Genomic DNA, 19,270 nt, shown 5'->3' with positions numbered 1-19,270 from the left:
AGAGTGCTAATGAGTCATGAACATGGATGCTTAATCACTAAGTTGATGCAGAACATGAGGATAATTCCAGGGCTGACACAGAGTTTCAGAAACATAACTGGGCACAGACAAGCAAGTAAAGAGATCTCCTAGTCAGTGCCAGATTTAGGGAAATAGAAATGCAGGCAAAGTGTGTCTTTGACATTTATCACCTTTGTTCCATGGCACAACTTCCTAAGCTTTGCTCACTTACTCCCAAGTAATTGTAATTTCGGTGCCTTCATGTTACTTTCTCACTGTACAGGTTCCCCAATCTCTGCTCTTTTTTTTTTTGAAAAGGATTCTTGCTCTGTCACCCAGGCTGGAGTGCAGTGGCACCATCTCAGCTCACGGCAACTTCTTCCTCCTGGGTTCAAGTGATTCTTGTGTCTCAGCCTCCCAAGTAACTGGGATTACAGGCACCCACCACCATGCCTGGCTAATTTTTGTATTTTTAATAGAGTCGGGGTTTCACCATGCTGGCCAGGCTGGTCTTGAATTCCTGGCTGGCCTCAAGTGATCTGCCTGCCTCAGCCTCCCAAAGTGCTGGGATTACAGGTGTGAGCCACTGCACCCAGCCTGCTCTTGACATATCTAAAATCCCAAATGGTCACAGGACACAAATGGAGAGTTCTCCATTAATATACCACTTTCCTCTACTTACTGTAATTTGCATTTTGACCAGGCTTTCTAATAACAAATCCTTAATCTGAAATTGGTAATTTCAAGGCCAGTGCTCTACAGAGATGTCTGCAAAGTCATGTAATTCCAACACAACAGAGGTCTCCTGTCCTGTTGTTCTGAAAAATACTTCTCCAATATTGATTCATCCTTTTGTCCTCAGACTTTAACCACTCCCATAAAATGTGAGTTTCTTGGGAGGAGGACCTGAGCTGAGCCAATAAAAAGACACCCATAAAAGCACTAACTCAGTCATTTGTTTTCCTAATGGTGCCAAGACAGACTGATGTGTTGTGACATATCAATCCACTTCTGTGTACCTGCCCTCCCCTGTCCAGCGAAATATCATTTTTAATATATGTTGTGATACTAAAAGATTTCAGAAGCGTTGACCAAGTAGACATTCAATGACGATTATAGCTGATAACTACAGAGCACCTATTATGTGCTAAACATTTTATGTATTTTAACTCATTTAATCCTTGTAACAATCCCATAAGGTTGGTATTGTTATTCTCATTTTGCAGATGAAGAAACTTAAAAAGACTTGCCCAAGGTCACAGAGATGGGAAATAGCAGCATCAGCATTTAAACCTAGGCAATCTAGAACCAGAGAGTACATTTAACCACTACACATTTTCCCCTAAATTCATCTTTGCACCACACCTGTTATCTCTGCACTTTGGGAGGCCACCAAGGCCAGGGGATCGTTTGTTGCCAGGGGTTCAAGATCAGCTGGGGCGGCATACCAAAATCTTGTCTCTCCAAAAATTTAAAAAATTGTCCAGGTATTGTAGGGGCACCTGAAGTCTGAGCTACTTGGGAGGTTGAGGTGGGAGGATCGCTGGAGCCCAGGAATTTGAACGTGCGCTGAGCCATGATCCAGCCACTGCACTCCAGCCTGGGTGACAGAATGAGACTGAACAGTAACAACAAAAAAATCAAGTTTCCTGGATCTATACAAAATTTTCAATTTAACAAATTTTTATAAAAGTTTGTTTTAAAATAAACACCCCTCTAAATGGCAAAGCCAGAATGCAATCTGGTAACAATCTATAGGTTAGATATAGGATGACAGGGAGCAGCAAGAGCTGAACACATCAGCTGTAGCACCATCTAGTTTGCCTGCGACTGTTAGGAGGCCCACTTTTCCCTTTTATAAATTACCTGATCAACAACTAAGAGATTATAATTCGATCTACGTTTTACTCTATCTGAATCCTCAATATAATGAAAAACTTTATAATTGTTCATTTATAGATATAATTCAAGTTCATTAAACCATTATTTCCTTCTTATATCCTCTCATTCTTCCACAAAAGCCTCTACCTTTGGGTGTTTCTTTACTTTTACAGACACCCACTCACACACCCCATACGCACGCATGCACACGCCTTATCTTTTAACTCGAGATTCTCGTCTTCCTTTGGGGAGAAACAAACATCGTGAGCCTTTAAGTCCATTTCCTGAGGGAAAGAGGGGGGCGGAGGCGGGGTGGAGAGGGGGGATGAATAGGTTTTTACCCGGTATTTTTTACCATAAACAGGGAGGTATAAACCGCAAAGAAACACCAGTCGCTTGGTAGGCCAGCAGCTCTGGGGCTCACTGATCAATCGCACCCAAACTCATTTACTAATTTAAAAAAGTACTGTGGCAAGGTTCGTTTACATAAGTCTTGGAGCGAAGCCGCCGCCACAATCTGCCGCAGTCTCGTGCGGAGTCACGGCCACCGAGCTCTTCACTTTCCCCAAGAGGCTCCCACGCCTCCCCCGTCCCCAAGGGAGCCAGGCGGTCCCTCGCCGCTCCGAGTCCCTAGGGGAAGGCCGCGAAGAGAGGCCGCAGGCGCCCTGGCGAGAAGGGAGGGCGGGGGCAGCGGGCAGCGGGCAGCACCCGGGCTTCAGTTCATGACCCCGTTATTCCACAGAAAAATGGAACATTCCGCTCTTTCCGCCCACAGAGGGGAGGTGGGGGGAACCCTTCGATCTAGTCTGGGAGAGGCGACGCGGGCGCAGCCACCGGAATCCGGGACGCGGGGAGCCGCGTTACGGGAATCGCTACCCCTCGGAGTCCCGCCCCCTCGTCGACGGGCGGCCGCTGGACCAATGCCTGGGCGCAAAGGGTCTCTCAGGGGCCAATCAGCGCCTAGGTCCCGGTTGGGGGCGAGGCGCAAAGGGGGCCGGCGGGGGACGCAGCTGGGCGGGATTGGGGAGCGCCCCGCCCCGCCGCGGGACTGGGGCGGCGCGCTACCTCTGCGGAGAAGGATCCGCGAGCGTTCCGGAGCCGGGGCGAGCAGCCAAAAGGCCCGCGGAGCCGCGCTGGGCCGCCCCGGTGCAGCTGAACCGGGGGCCGCGCCTGCCAGGCCGACGGCTCTGGCCCAGCCTGGCGCCAAGGGTTTCGTGCGCTGTGGAGACGCGGAGGGTCGAGGCGGCGCGGCCTGAGGTGAGGAGGGACCGGGTGCTGGGCCGCGTAGCTGGAGGGAGAGGGTTGGTGTTTGCGGACGGGCTATTTGGCACTCGAGGAGACCTCCCTTCCTCCTGAGAGCAGCGCCCGGAACTTGTCAGCCCAGCCTGGAAATCCCCACATTCCTTCCCCTCCCTGCTCCCGCACCTCTGAATTCTACTTCCACAACTTTGTCACCTCGATTATCTCAGCCCTGAGTACAAACCTCACCCACGCGCACGCACGCACCCCTCTTACGCCCGCCCCGCAGAACGCCCTTCAAGAACAAACCCCCCTTTTTGTTACCAGATCCCACGTTTTTCCCAATCCCCTTTACATCTCCCCTGAAATTCTATTCGCTCCGCACTTGTCTTTATTCTCGAGGTGGATTTCCTTTCCAGATGAAAAAAATCTTGAAATCGTAACGTTTCAACATTGTTGAAAGTTCACAATGCTTGTAAACATTATTAACATTTCTTTCCTTCTTTTGATCTCTTCTATTAATAATTGTCATTCCTAACGAATTCCACATCCCACTGTATCCCGAGGAGAACAAATCTGTTTTTAAAATTTTAGCTCCTGCGACCTAAGCTTGAAGATAGTCCAGGAAGCAAGGGTCTGTCCTTCAGTGGATGAACAGCATTTTATTTCATAATCCGAAACTGAAAAAAAAAATTACAGGTTAAAAATAAGACTTGTCACTTTTTTTTTTTTTTTTTTTTTGCCTTCAGAAGGAAACGCATTTCGTGAAGTATACCAACAATTATACTGCCTTAAAATAACTAGTTATTAGAATTTCAGGGTGAATTTTCTGAAAGATTGTGGTATTTGCTTTTGTCAGTGCTGTTAACAAACCGTTTAAACTGTATGACTGCCAGCTTCAAGTTGGAACAAATCTTAATTTGAAATTACGAACTCAGATCATCAGTTTAGCTGTCTTGTGTTAATTTCTTAAATTCATGTTAATTCCTATTTTGAAGTATTTTTGAACTATGAACTGAAATACTACATTTATAGAACCAACTTGCCCAACTATTTATCTTTGGGGATAATCTTGAACATTTTTGATCTTGAGTGAAAGAAAAAATTACAGGAAGGAGAAAATGTCAAAAAGGACAAACTTTGTAGTGGGATTTTTTTTCTCAAGTATGTATTATTGACAATGCCAGTTTAATTTTCTCACAGGCCATTTAGATTATTATAAATACTCCCGCCACCTAATTTAATATAATATATTCTTATGTAACTAAAAATGTTCTCACTTTTATTTGTGAATTGCAGTGTTTTCAGTTTATTTAAATTTGTTTCCAAGGCTTTGCACTTCAGTTCAGTGTTAGGATGAAAGTTAAATACCTGTGAAGTAGGTGTTAAAATGTTCCCTTTATAGAGAAGGAAACAGGAGTCCCTCTGAAACCTAGATCTGTGTGACTCCAAATCCTGTGCTCTGAATCATTTTGTCATGTTGACACATTTCTCATAAAAAACCCAGTGCCACAATTTGGGTTGGGAACTTAAGGGCTACCCATAAATCCTCTACAGTGGCAGGAAGGGTTCCCCCCCTCCCTCTTTCAGAGCTGCTCATTTTAATGGGAGTCAGAATTCTCTGGCCCTAATATATTTGCAGCTTGGCTCCTGGAGAAGCATGGAATGTTCTCACAGCCGTCTCCCTTTCTTTGATTGCAAAGGCAGAACGATCAGAGTTGAGGTTCCTATTGTGCTTTATTATTTTACACAGCAAATACTAAGCAATTACTACCTGCTATAGGAACTCACAAAGGTGCAGGAGATGTAATCAGGACCTTCAAAGAGTTTCTAACAATTGAATTGACAAACTTATACGAGAAAAACTACAAGGAATCAAAGCAGTTTTAATTAAATGCAGAGTGATGCAGAAAATCCTGTAGATGTTAAAATTAGGGAATGATCGTTTAAGGATTGGAATGAACATTTAAGGATTGGAATGAGCAAAGGATTTACCAGAAGTTGGCCTTGAAACCTAGGTAAGATTTGGATAAAGGGAAAAATGAAGAGAGCACATTTATAATATAGCACATGGAGGACATAATATAGAATGGAGAATATAGAACATAATATAGGACTAACTTGTGGAAAGAATCAGCAATAACTAAGGTCTATTAATTAAAACAGGTGATATATATTTAGTGGTTATGTTGTGCCAGTCACTATTTTGAGCACTTTGCCCATATTAAGGCATTTAATCTTCATAATATTATGAAGTAAGTCTAATAATAATAGGATAATAATCCTCTTTTTACACCTAGAGAAACCCAGGCACAAGAAGGTTAATTAATTTGCCCAGCTAAGTGGTAGATCTAAAGGTCATACATAGCCTGGCTTCAGAATCTGACCTCTTAACCATGATACATCCTGCCCCTTCATCCAGTATACTTGAGTAACAGTGAGTAGATAGAATAATAAGATCATACCAGAAAGTCTTTAAAAACCCACCCTTAATTGTCCGCTAGATGCCTCAAACTATGTTAGATTCTGAGGATATCAAGATACGTGAAACAATTACTGTGCAGCGTTCTGAATCCTATTAGGGAACGATGTGAGAGTACACTGAGAGCAAAGATGTTTATGAAGTGGGGGGAAATTCCATAGAAAAGATGATATTTCATAAGCAGTTTGTAGTGCACAGCAGTCAGGAAAGGCATTGTAGAGGCAAGGAATAATACATGTAGAAGCACAAACTGAAAGAACAAGGTATGTTAGAGAAAGTCTAGTGGTTTGCTGAGTCTACAGGGATGGTTAGTAGGGAGTGATGAAAGATAAGACCAAATTATAAATGGCGTGGTGTGGTCAAGCAAAATGAGGAGCTTAAATATTTGCTTTGCAATTTGGAAGCTACAAGAATGATTTCAGCATGATTGGAGTAAAAGCTAGATTGCTTGCAATTGCAAGCAGTTCTCTCTAGAAGTATAGTAGTAAGGTAGCTCGAGGGAGAAGTCAGAGGAAAGGTTTTTTGTTTTTGTTTTTTTTTTAGAATAGAGAAACTTGAATATTGGAAAAGATAGATTGGATAGGCACACCAAAGCCAAAATTTTAGGTTCTTAAATAGTTAAAATATTTGGCATTATTATTCACCCTTTAAAAAGCTGTTGAGGAAAAGAATGACAGGTTTAGTTATGTTTTAGAGAGAGTGATCCACCAACAATTTTGAGAATGCTTGGGAGGGGGGAAAACAACCGGAAGCAGGAACACAGATGAAATTAGTGAGTTGATCAATGTCCAAATTAGGTTAGTTTGTGGTAGAGGGTAAAAAGAAGAGATGGGTGGAAAAGATATTATGGGAAAGAAGACAGGATAAGATTTGTAACTGAGAAAAGCTAAAATGTACGGGATAAGTGAGAGAAATGATGGACTCCACTGACTTAGGCAGTTGAAGAGGATAAGTTGTTTGTAGATAGGGAAAAACGGTAAGTCCTTGTGACTTTTTAAAGTGTGTGGGCATTCATCCCATTACTGGGCATATACCCAAAGGATTATAAATCATTATGCTATAAAGATACATGCACACGTATGTTTATTGCGGCACTATACACAATTGCAAAGACTTGGAACCAACCCAAATGTCCATCAATGATAGACTGGATTAAGAAAATTGGCACATATACACCATGGAATACTATGCAGCCATAAAAAAGGATGAGTTCATGTCCTTTGTAGGGACATGGATGAAGCTGGAAACCATCATTCTGAGCAAACTATCACAAGGACAGAAAACCAAACACCGCATGTTCTCACTCATAGGTGGGAATTGAACAGTGAGAACACTTGGACACAGGGTGGGCAACATCACACACCAGCCTGTCGTGGGGTTGGGAGATGGGGGAGGGATAGCATTAGGAGATATACCTAATATAAGTGATGAGTTAATGGGTGCAGCACACCGATATGGCACATGTATACATATGTAACAACCCTGCACGTTGTGCACATGTACCCTAGAACTTAAAGTGTTAAAAGAAAAGTGTGGGCATTTATGTGTATATGTGTTCATGAGCATGTATCTGTGTGTATTGGTTTTAGACCTCTTAAATTGATAAGACTCGGAGACAGAATAAGAAGATGAAATGTAACTGGAATTAAAAGAAAGATCCAAGCCGGAATTCTTGAAATTATTTTGTTTGAAGGTAGTAGTTGAAGTCATATGTCTTCAAAGAAGTTGGTATTTAAAAAGAAAAGTTGATGCCCAATACTTTTATCTTTTGCTGCCTTCATAGCCCGGAGATAAAAGCTAGCAGAGAATTCAGTAAAGGAGACAAGAAAGAGGATAAAGGAAAGAATTCAACTACATTATTTGGTTACATAGAAACTGATGTAGCTCTGGCCGGGCGCGGTGGCTCACGCCTGTAATCCCAGCACTTTGGGAGGCTGAGATGGGCGGATCACGAGGTCAGGAGATCGAGACCATCCTGACTAACACGGCGAAACCTCGTCTCTACTAAAAATACAAAACTTAGACGGGCGCGGTGGCGGGCGCCTGTAGTCCCAGCTACACGGGAGGCTGAGGCAGGAGAACGGCATGAACACGGGAGGCGGAGCTTGCAGTGAGCTGAGATCGGCCACTGCACCCCAGCCTGGGTGACTGAGCGAGACTCCGTCCCAAAAAAAAAAAAAAAAAAGAAACTGATGTAGCTCTTATTCACAGTCAATCAACTAACTGATTTCTTATTAAATCTTACTAAGATATACCAGATAGCCACAGTTTAAAAAAAAAAAAAAAAGAGACTGTAGCCATTTTGACTATGTATATCACAAGTGTTTCTGAAGCCTTTCACAACTGTTGTTTTGTACCATTGATTTAATTGTCTATTCATTTGCCAATCAGTGCTATGTTTACCTTTAGACTTTTTTTTTTTTTTTTTGCGAGACCTCTTTTTTGAGACAGAGTCTTGCACTGTCACCTGGGCTGGAGTACAATGGCACAATCTTGGCTGCTTAGTTTACTGCAGCCTCTGTAGCCCAGGCTCAAGTGATCCTCCCACCTCAACTTCTTGAGTAGCTGGGATTACAGGCATGCGTCACCATGCCCGGCTAATTTTTTTTTGTTTAATTTTTTATAGAGATGGGGTTTTGCCATGTTGCTTAGGCTGGTCTGAACTCCTGGGCTGAAGAAATCTACCTACCTCGGCCTCGCAAAGTGCTGGGATTACAGGCGTGAGCCACTGCATCCAGCCTTCTGTTACATTTTCTAATTAGTTATTACTGGTATGTAGGAGAGCTTTTTTTTTTTTTTTTTTGGAGACGGAGTTTTGCTCTTGCTGCCTGGGCTGGAGTAAAATGGCGACATCTCGGCTCATTGCAACTTCCTCCTCCTGAGTTCAAGTGATTCTGCTGCCTCAGCCTCCTGAGTAGCTGGGGTTACAGGCATGTACCACCACTCCCGACTAATTTTTATTTTTAGGAAAGACGGGCTCCATGTTAGGCTGGTCTGGAACTCCCAATCTCAGGTGATCTGCCTGCCTCGGCCTCCCGCAGTGCTGGGATTATAGGCATGAGCCACCGCGCCAGCTGGAGAGCTATTTTTTGATGATGTTTTGTTTGACTACTGTGTTAAATTCTTAATAGTCCTAATAGTTTGTCATGTGATTCTCACTCTTTCTTGATAGATGATCATATCATTCACAGTTTATTTTCCGTTTTTAGATCTTATTTATTATATTTTTGCTTAAGCCCTTTGGAGCAGTGGTGAATAAGTGATGACTTCAAGCATCTTGTCTGAATCCTGACATTAATAGGAATGCTTCTGATTTTTATCTGTAAACCTATAGATGCTTATTATAGGTTTCTTTCTTCCTTTTTTTTTTTTTTTTTGGAGGCAGAGTCTCACTCTGTCACCCAGGCTGGAGTGTGATGGTGCAATCTCAGCTTACTGCAACCTCTGCCTCCTGGGTTCAAGCAATTCTGCCTCAGCCTCCCAAGTAGCTGGGACTATAGATGCCCACCACCATGACCAGCTCATTTTTGTATTTTTAGTAGAGACAGGGTTTCACCATATTGGCCAGGCTGGTCTGACCTTGTGATCCACCCGCCTCAGCCTCCCAAAGTGCTGGGATTACAGGCGTGAGCCACCATGCCTGGCCTTATGGGTTTCTTGTAGTAGTACCTGTGGCAGCAACAGCAAAAGCTGCACTAATAATAACAGCTGTTAACCTTTTATTGAGTAGTTACAATGAGCCAAATGATTCTAAGCGCTTTATGTATATTGAGTTATTTAATCATAACATTCCAAGATGGGTAGATGGTGGTGGTACCCCATTTTTACAGATAAAGGAAATAAAAGTGAAGGCTATTTAAAAACTTGCCTAAGATGTTAAAATATAGGGCCTGAAATTTGAACAGGCAATCTGGTACTACAGTTCCTGTATCTTCTTTGTTATCCTTCACCAAGGTAAGGATGGTCTCTTTCAGTCTTAGTTTTCTGACACTTTGTTGTTATTTTTAAGTTTTAAATGAACAGTTGTTGAATGTTGAGTGTTATCAGATGCTTTTCAAACATCTGTTGGAATGATCCTGTCATTTTCCTTTGATCCGTTAATATAGTAATTAGCAGTATCTTTTCTCACTTGGAACTGTGCTTGTTATTTTAGGCTAAATACTTCTTAGCATTCACACTTTGGTTTTGTTTTCAAATCTATTTAGGCTTTTCTCTACCCACACTACAAAAAAATGTTAAAGGCAGTTTTTCAGGCCAAGGAAAGTGATACCAGATGAAAATATGGATCTATAAAAAGAAATTAAAAGCTCTAGAAATGGTAACCACATGAGTAAATATGTGACAGTCTCACTCTGTCACCCAGGCTGGAATGCAGTAGTGCAACCACAGCTCACTACAGCCTCGACCTCCAAGACTCAAGCAGTCCTCTCACTTCAGCCTCCTAAGTAGCTGGGACAATAGGCATGCACCACCACAACTGTCTAACTTTTTATTTTTTGTAGAGGCGGGAGTCTTACTATATTGCCCAAGCTGGTCTTAAACTTCTGGGCTCAAGTGATCCTCCTGCCTTGGCCTCCCAGAGTGATGGGATTACAGGTGGGAGCCACCAATGTGAAGTTTTAATATATGCAAAAGTAAAATGTATGCTAAAATAACACAAAGGTCTGAGGGGAGAAATGGAAGTATACTATTGTATACTATGCATGAGGTGACATAATATTACTTGAAGATAGATTGTGAGAAGTTAAAGATGTACACTATAAACCTAAAGCAACCAATAAGAAAACAAAGAATTATAGCTTATTATAATGCTAACAAGGAAAAGAAAATAAAAAATAATGAACAAAAATAAGTGCAGAAAAGTAAATAGGAACAAAGAACAATCAAGTAGAAAACAAATATGAAGCTGATAGCTTTAAACCTAATCATATCACAAATTATATTAAATGTAAATGGTCTAAACATCCAATTGAAAAGCAGAGATTATCAGATTGGCTACAATCACATGCAGCCTCCCCCCTACCTGTGCCACTTAAATATGAAGAAACATACAGATTAAACAAAAAAGAATGGGAGAGGATATATCATGATAACACTAATCAAAATAAGACACAATTGGCTATAGTAATGTCAAAGTAGATTTGAGAGAATATTGCTAGTGGTAAAGAAGGGTATTTCCTAATGATAAAGGGGTCAATTTATCAAGAGGATCTACCAAATAACATAGTTTCAAAACACACAGGGTAAAAACTGCAAGGAGAAATAAATACACAGTTATACTCAGGGATTTCAATATCCCTTTTGAACAATGATAGTCAGAAAATCAGTAAGGATATCTAAGATTTGAACACTATCAACCAAATTCATGTGATGGCCATTTATGTAACACTCTACCAGCAACAGCAGTGCTTTTTAAGTGCACACAGCATATTGATTTCAAGATTTATAAGGCTACAGTCATCATGACAGTGTGGTGGTAGCATTTAAATAAGCAAATTGATCAGTGGAACAAATGGAGTAGGAGTCAACCTACCTTCTGTTTTCGTAAAGTACTGTTAGAACACAACCACCCCTGTTTGTTTATGTACTTTCTATGGTTGCTTTTGTGTCATAACAGTAGATTGGTAGCTCCAGTAGAGACCTTATGGCTCACAAACCTAGAATATTTACCCCCTCGCTCATACATGAAAAGCTTGCCCACCCTGGAATTGAGAGTACCCAAATAAACCCACACCTATGTGAACAGCTGATTTTTAACAAAGGCGCAAAGGCAATTCACTTGAGAAAGGATAGTTTTTTCAACAAATAGTTTTGAAATAATTATCCATATATATATAAAATAACTCAAATTTCAGCTTGACACCATACATAAATATTAACTTAAAATAATTGAGACCCAAATGACTCTAAAACTATAAAACATAGGAAAAAACCTTTTTGACTTTATTTTTATTTTTTATATTTTATTTTTTTTGAGAAGGAGTCTCACTTTGTCACCCAGGCTAGAGTGTAGTCATGCTATGTCTGCTCACTGCATCCTCCTCTGCCTCCCGGGTTCAAGCAACTCTCCTGCCTCAGCTTCCTGTGTAGCTGGGACTACAGATGTGCACCACCATGTCTGGCTAATTTTTTAAATATTTTAGTAGAGACAGGGTTTCACCATATACCCAGGCTGGTCTCAAACTTCTGAACTCAGGTGATCTACCCACCTCGGCTTCCCAAAGCGCTGGGATTACGAGTGTGAGCTACCGCACCGGGCCCTTTGTGATTTTAGATTAAGCAAAGACTTCTTAGATACATCAAAAACACAAATTGATGAATTGAACTTTATTAAAATTAAACCTCCTGTTCTTCAAAAGACACTGTTAAAAGAATGAAAAGGCAAGCATACAAGAAAAGAATGCAATAATCCATTTTCTAATAAAGGCCAGAGTATCTTCTTAGAACTTTAAAAACTTAATAAGAAAACAGGAAACCCAGTTGATCAATATGTTTGAACAGACACATCACCAAAGAAGATATTGCCAAGCACACACCTGCCATAGGGCCTAGCCATTCCACCCTTCACTTACCTTTTATTTTGGGGACATAGACTATGTGTTAGTTTCCTAGGATCTGCTGTGATAGAGCATCCCTTTGTTACAGTATCCCTTATCTGAAATAGTAACAGAAGTATATTGAATTTTGGATTTTTTTTTCAGATTGTGTTATATTTGCATTATATACTTACAGTTGAGCATCCCAAATCCTAAAATCTGAAATCCAGAATGCCAGAGTGCAAAACGTTTTGGAATTAGAGCATTTCAGTTTTCAGATTTGGGATGTTCAACCTGTACCACAGATTGGGTGACTCAAAGTAACAAATTTATTCTCTCAAGGTTTTGGAGGCTAGGACTTAATGTAACACAGAAACTCTTTCATGTTTCTGTGAATCTTCCTTTGCCTCTCCTAGCTTCTGGTGGTAGCCATCAGTCCTTGACATTCCTTAGCTTGCAGCTGCATAACTCCGATGTCTGCCTCTGTATTCACATGGTATTCTTCCTGGCTCTGTCTCTTTAAAGACACCAGTCATATTGTACTAAAGGCCTATTATCCTCCAATATAACATCCAATTAAATCTGCCCATAGAGTAACATTTTGTGGTACTGGGGTTAAGACTTCAACTTATCTTTTTGGGGGAACAATTCAGCCCGTAACAAACAACAAGAAAATCAAGTTAATTGTATTGTATTTAGAACAGGGGTTGGCAAACTATAGCCCATAAGCCAAATCCAGCTGCGGCCATTTTTGTAAATAAAATTGCATGGGAATATAGCTATGCCCACTTAATATTTACATATTGTGTATGGCTGCTTTTGCACTTTAATAATGGAGTTAACTAATTGCAAGAGAGAACTTAAAGCCCGTGAAGCCTGAAATATTTATTATCTGGCCCTTTATAGAAAATGTTTGCTAGCCTGTTTTAGAAGGTGTTAAGTGTTGTAGGAAAAAAACAAACAAACAAACAGGAAAGGGGTGTAGGCAACACAGGGTGGTTAGGGAAGATCTCTATGAGGAGGTGAATTTGAGCAAAGGCTACAAGGAATTATTCCATATATATTAATATTTACTTAGGAAGATGTCCACTATATAGTGTTAAGTGAAAAACGTTATAAAACATTTCTCACTTAATATGATTTCATCTTTGTAAAATAGGAAAGTGTATATTTATACAATATAAAGTTATATAATACATGTACAGAAAATTTTGCAAGAATATCCACCAAAATGTTCATAGTGGTTATCTCTTGGTGGGATTATAGTGCACTTTCACATGGCATTTTTTCAATTTCTTTTCGTTAGACATTTAAAAAATATTTTTATAAATTTAATTCCTTATGTGTTATTAAGTTATATCAAAGGCTTAATGTGTATGAAACAATAATGGAAGATTCAACTCCTTGCCTAAGTTTCAAGTTACTTCAAAGAGGAGCACTAGTACTTAAGCTAGAATTCAAGTGAACAAATCTTAAAATGAATTTTTATCTCTGGTTACATAGAATAGTTGTTAGCAGGCTTAATTTAGTGCTAGTAGAAGAAAAAAGATGTGATTGTTAAAGAACTCCTTCTGTCATAAATGTTCCTTTCATGTTTCTGTGACATTACATAGACATCAGGGAAGTTTGCATTAGGTGTGGGTGAGCCAATAATGTTTGTAAGTATATATCAAATCATAGCAGTATGGCTGGGCGTGGTGGCTTATATCTGTAATCCCAACACTTTGGGAGGCCGAGATGGTCACATCCGCTTGAGCTCAGCCTGGGCAACATGGCAAAACACTATCTCTACTAAAAATTAAAAAATTAGCTAAGCATGATGGTGCCACGCATAGTCCCAGCTACTTGGGAGGCTGAGGTGGGAGAATTACCTGAGCCCAGGAAGTTGAAGCTGCAGTCAGCTGTGATTGTGCTACTGCACTGGAGCCTGGGTGATGGGAGTGAGACACTGTCTCAAAAAAAAAAAAAAAAAAAAAAAGCACTAGGATATTTGAATACTCTTATACAAGTGTTTATGGGTTTATTTTATTCTGAAGCTCAGAACATATCTAAAGTGGGATACTTACTGCAAACCTGAAAGCCTAAGAGCAGATGGGGATTTTAAAAGTATACATATTATGTAATAAAATTATCAAAGCCAGCCTTCTGAACAAGACTCTCCTCTCTTTACAGTGAAACCCAATGGAAAAAGCATGACATTTAGAAGCAGAAGACTTAGCTTCAAATCCCTACTCCTTCACTTAGTGATTTTGTGATTTGGGTAAGTAATTGGTCTTGTCTGAATTTTTGATTTTTTGTTTTGTAAAGTTCCAATAAATAATCCCTGCCCTACTCACCTAATTCTTTAGGATATTAGGAGACTAAAGTAAAATAATTTATTTGAAAACATTTTGTGTAATATAAAATAGTATCTTAGTGTTAATTGTTATGAACTCATAATTGATACTAATGGAAGAGAACAGAATGTGGATAATTGGATAATTTAAAAACTAATAATTAGTTAATTTAGTGTAGGTATTACCAATTTCTGGCAAATCATTCACAGTAACACTGTACCGTGAAAGATATATAGAAATTTTCTTCATCTTGATCCCCACTCAACTTACTCATTCAACAAGCATTATTTGGCCTTTCTATTTGGCAATTTTAGTTCATATACTATTCTACAATTGTAATAGTAATGTTACCATAGTAATAAAGTTTATATTGACATACAATGTAATTTTCACCTGCAATGTAAATCTAAGTATATTCATGCTTTTTATTTCATCCTTAGGTTAAGTTAGAAAATGAAAAAAAAAATCACAATCCATAGGTGACAAAAATAATTTATAAGGTTTTATAAAAACCATTAAATATTTATCAATTGTAACTCTACTGCTTTTTCTCCCACTTGAGAAAATATACGGAAATGAAACGCGAATGAACAACTATAGGGATAATCTTGAATTTGTTCTATTTTAAGTAAATCATTTATAAACTTTGTTTCTCTAACATTAAAAGTAGCAATACTTGTTATACATCGTCTAGCTCCTTTCTGCACACTACCATGTTATATCACCATAGTTGAGGAATGATTACAGCATTTGGTTTTCAGAAATAATCTTTCCTGTATTTATGGTTACTAGTTAGGTTTTGGCTTCATAGAAGCTTCTCAAGTAACCTGCAGATTTCAAGGAAAGATAGTGTATACAATGTATGGTTATAATATATGCCTAGAAAACTCTGCAAGAGGTGAGGCAATAGTGCTATTAATAGAATTTTAAATTAAGTATTGGTGTCAACAGAAGGAAAGGAGGGAAAAAGTAAGCAAAGTACTGTCAATTCTGTCTTTTTTTTTTTTTTTTTTTGAGATGAAGTCTCACTCTGTCGCCCAGGCTGTAGTGCAGTGGCGTGATCTTGGCTTACTGCAACCTCCACCTCCTAGGTTCAAGTGATTCTCCTGCCTCAGCCTCCTGAGTAGCTAGGACTATAGACACACGCCACCGTGCCCGGCTAATTTTTGTATTTTTATTACAGACGGGGTTTCACCATATTGGTTAGGCTGGTCCTGAACTCCTGACCTTGTGATCCGCCTGCCTCGGCCTCCCAAAGCGCTGGGATTACAGGCATGAGCCACCGCACCCGGCCATAATTCTGTCAATTTTTAAACAAGCCCCAAGTGAAGTTAACTGTATTGCATAAAATATTTTATATAGTGTTACTGTGTCTTCATCTCTTAGGTTTGGACTATGAAATCAAGTCCCATAATAGATGTTTCTTCATCACCTCTCCATGACAATCTTTTAAAAATTAGGAAAGATTACTTTCTAAATGTGAAATGTGAAATCTACCTTTGCCTAGTTCCCTTTACTTGTGTTCCATGGTACTACTCAAACAAATCTAATTGCTTTGAAGTAATCATAAATTCTTCATGGACCTCTTGTTCTGGAGCAGCTTTGTTGCAAGAATATAGTACATTTGGTTTAGCACAGTGGCTCGCACCTGTAATCCCAACACTTCAGGTGGCCAAAGAAGGAGGATCACTTTAGGCCAGGAGTTTGGGACCTGCCTGGGCAACATAGTAAGACCCCCGTCTTTACAGAAAATTTTTTAAAAAATTAGCTGGGCATGCTGGCAAGCTGTTACATGATTAGGGAGTGCATAAAATCAAGTTAGTATGTATATTTAATAAAACAATATTGTGTTCCAAGTGTAGAACTAGGAAGCCATTTCTCAAGAAGAGTTAATAGTTTTATTTAGAAGAAAAAAATTACACATTAAGTATTTTGTCTTTAATAATTTTAGCTTTTCTTTTAGGTTCAGAGAGTACATGTGCAGCTTACATGAGTATATTGTGTGATGCTGAGGTTTGGAGTACGATTGAACTGTCACCCAGTTAGTGAGCATAGTACCCAATAGTTTCAACATTAAGTATTTATTTATTTTATTTATTTTTTGAGACAGAGTTTCACTCTGTTGCCCAGGCTGGAGTGCAGTGGCGCCATCTCTGTTTACTGCAACCTCCGCTTCCCGGGTTCAAGCGATTCTCCTGCCTCAGCCTCCCAAGTAGCTAGGATTATAGGCACCCGCCCAGCTAATTTTTGTATTTTCAGTAGAGACGGGGTTCACCATGTAGGCCAGGCTGGTCTAGAACTCCTGACCTCAGATGATCCACCCATCTCGGCCTCCCCAAAGGCTAGGATTACAGGCGCGAGCCACTGCACCTAGCCAACATTAAGTATTTTTTAATTTAAATTTATTTTTTGCATAAGTACTAAAGATTCACGTGGTCAACATTCGAAGGCTGCAGAGTATATGGTGGAAAGTCTCCCTCCCACCCTGATCTCTCAAATACCCTGTCACAGCCAGTATTTGAACTTTTATCCTCCTAGAGATAGTGTATGCATATATAAAGAAACGAATGTGTGTTTTGTTTTCTTGTGTGTTATTTTGCCCGCAAATAACAGCATATGCATTGTTCTGTACCTTAACAATGTAACAGTATATTTTAGATAACTTTATGTTTCTGTACATATAGAGCGTCCTCTTTTTTTTTTTTTTTTAATGACTACAAGTATTTACATTTACTTGGTTTTGGTATACCATAATTTAGTGTCCCATCATAATTAGGTTTTTTCAGTCTTTTACTATTAAAAACAATGCAGTGAATAACTTTGTACCTGTGTTATTTTATTCATATCTATAGGATAAAGTAGAATCATTAGATTCAAATGTGTGTGTTTTAATTTTGATTGATACTGCCAAACTGGCTCTCTGCCTTGTTTGGGTAGAGCTTTTTTCTTTGTTTTTAAGTGAAGTCTAATTTACAAACAACAAAACTGACAGTTTTTAAAGTGCACAATGTATTGGGAAGCCTATGCCAATTTACACTATAACCTGTAGTGTGTAACAATACTTTTATTGCTTAGTTTCATAACACCCTGTTGATACCTTTTGGGTTTTTATATTTTACCAACAATAATATGTAAGAATGGTATTGGGATGATTTTTGATTTGTTTACCTTTTTTTACATACTGTAAAATAGAACTCATAAGTGTACAGCTCAGTGAGTTTATCACTGTCCAGATCAAGATAAAGAACATGGTCGGTACCCAGAATGTCCCCTTTTATAAAAATACACTTCCTCACGAAAACAACGGCTCTGACCTCTCACCAAACATGGTAGACTTTTGCCTCTTTTTGAACTTCTATAAAATAAATCATGCAGAGCATACTTTCTTGCCTTTTTCTCTTTTTAAATTTTTTTGTAGAGTCAGGGTCTCACTATTTTGTTCAGACTGGCCTCAAACTCCTTGCCTCAAGCAGTCCTTCCCCCCAGCCTCCCAAAGTTCTGATAGTATAGGTGTGGGCCACTGCGTCCAGCCTGTCTGATTTCTTTCATTCTGTATTATATGTGCGATTCATCCATGATGCATGTATCTGTTACTCTTTTTCATTGCTGTGATTCATTTACTTGAATATACCATAATTCATCCTAGTGTTTAAATAGATATTTGGTTGATTTTATTTTTCATCTATTTTGAATAAAACTTCTGTAAACATTCTTGTACATGTCTTTGGAGGTATTAAGCACTCATTTCTTTTGGCTCTACCGTATCTGGGCAGATTTTGTTTGTTTTTAAGGTCTAATTTATAAACAATAAAATTCACCATTTTTTAGTTACAACTTGATAGGAAACCCACGAGTCTAACATTTCTGCATTCCTTATCAGCAAAAACCCTGATGGCTGCCTTTTTTCTGAACTTTGTTTTGAGATGGAGTCTTGCTCTGTTGCCTAGGCTGGAGTTCAGTGGCGTGACCTCAGCTCAGTGTAACCTCCGCCTCCCGGGTTCAAGCAGTTCTCTGCCTCAGCCTCCTAAGGAGCTGGGATTACAACCACGCCTGGCTAATTTTTGTATTTTTAGTAGAGACGGGGTTTCACCATGTTGGTCAGGCTGGTCTTGAACTCCTGACCTCGTGATCCACCTGCCTCAGCCTCCTAAAGCGCTGAGATTATAGGCGTGAGCCACCATGCCCGGCCAACTTAACCTTTTAAAGAATGTTGGAAGGTAGACTTTCAGAGCCATGAAGCAAAGGACAGGTTTACTTACAGTCTTCAAAGATAGAGATAATGTCTCCCTCTAGAGTAAACGGCAGATATGCTTCCTGCACATTTTTCAAGTCTGGGGTTACTTAAGGTCTGTCTGTCTTTCCTGTGAAATAGCCTGTTCAGGTGTCATCTGACTTCACAACGCCCTGTGGCAGTTGGGACTCAAGCAGCTGGCACAAGAAGATGCTGATACTCTGACTACTGTTATGAGTAATACAGTCCTTTGTCTCTGACTCAAAAATGTCATGCCTTTTGCCAGTATCCATGACACTGTGGTAGGCTGATTTGTTAGCTTGAAAGAAAGGTAAAATCTCAGTGCCTTTGAAATAGTTGACACAGGATTCAGTGAATTTTGACAAATGTAGTCTTTTTTTTTTTAAATAGAGTCTCTCTTTGTTGCCCAGGCTGGAGTGCAGTGGTGCGATCTCAGCTCACTGCAGCCTCTGCCTCCCAGGTTCAAGCAATTCTTCTGCCTCAAGCCTCATGAGTAGCTGGGACTACAGGCATACACTACCACACCTGGCTCATTTGTGTGTGT

The 19,270-nt window shown here is 39.8% G+C and overlaps 1 protein-coding gene across 2 annotated transcripts in view; it reads left to right on the top strand.

Annotated features, from left to right (window-relative positions):
* Positions 1–2,928: 2,928 nt before the first annotated feature.
* Positions 2,929–19,270, top strand: part of IL6ST (interleukin 6 cytokine family signal transducer) — a 57,521-nt gene continuing 41,179 nt past the window's right edge. The window contains exons 1-2 of one of the 2 annotated variants that reach the window (XM_078003636.1): positions 2,929–3,138; positions 14,311–14,398. The gene's annotated coding sequence lies outside the window, so the exon portion shown is untranslated. 2 annotated transcript variants of the gene reach the window in all.

Source organism: Macaca mulatta, chromosome 6 (genome assembly GCF_049350105.2).
Source record: "Macaca mulatta isolate MMU2019108-1 chromosome 6, T2T-MMU8v2.0, whole genome shotgun sequence".
Lineage (NCBI taxonomy): Eukaryota > Metazoa > Chordata > Mammalia > Primates > Cercopithecidae > Macaca > Macaca mulatta.
This window is presented reverse-complemented; position numbering and strand designations above follow the sequence as displayed.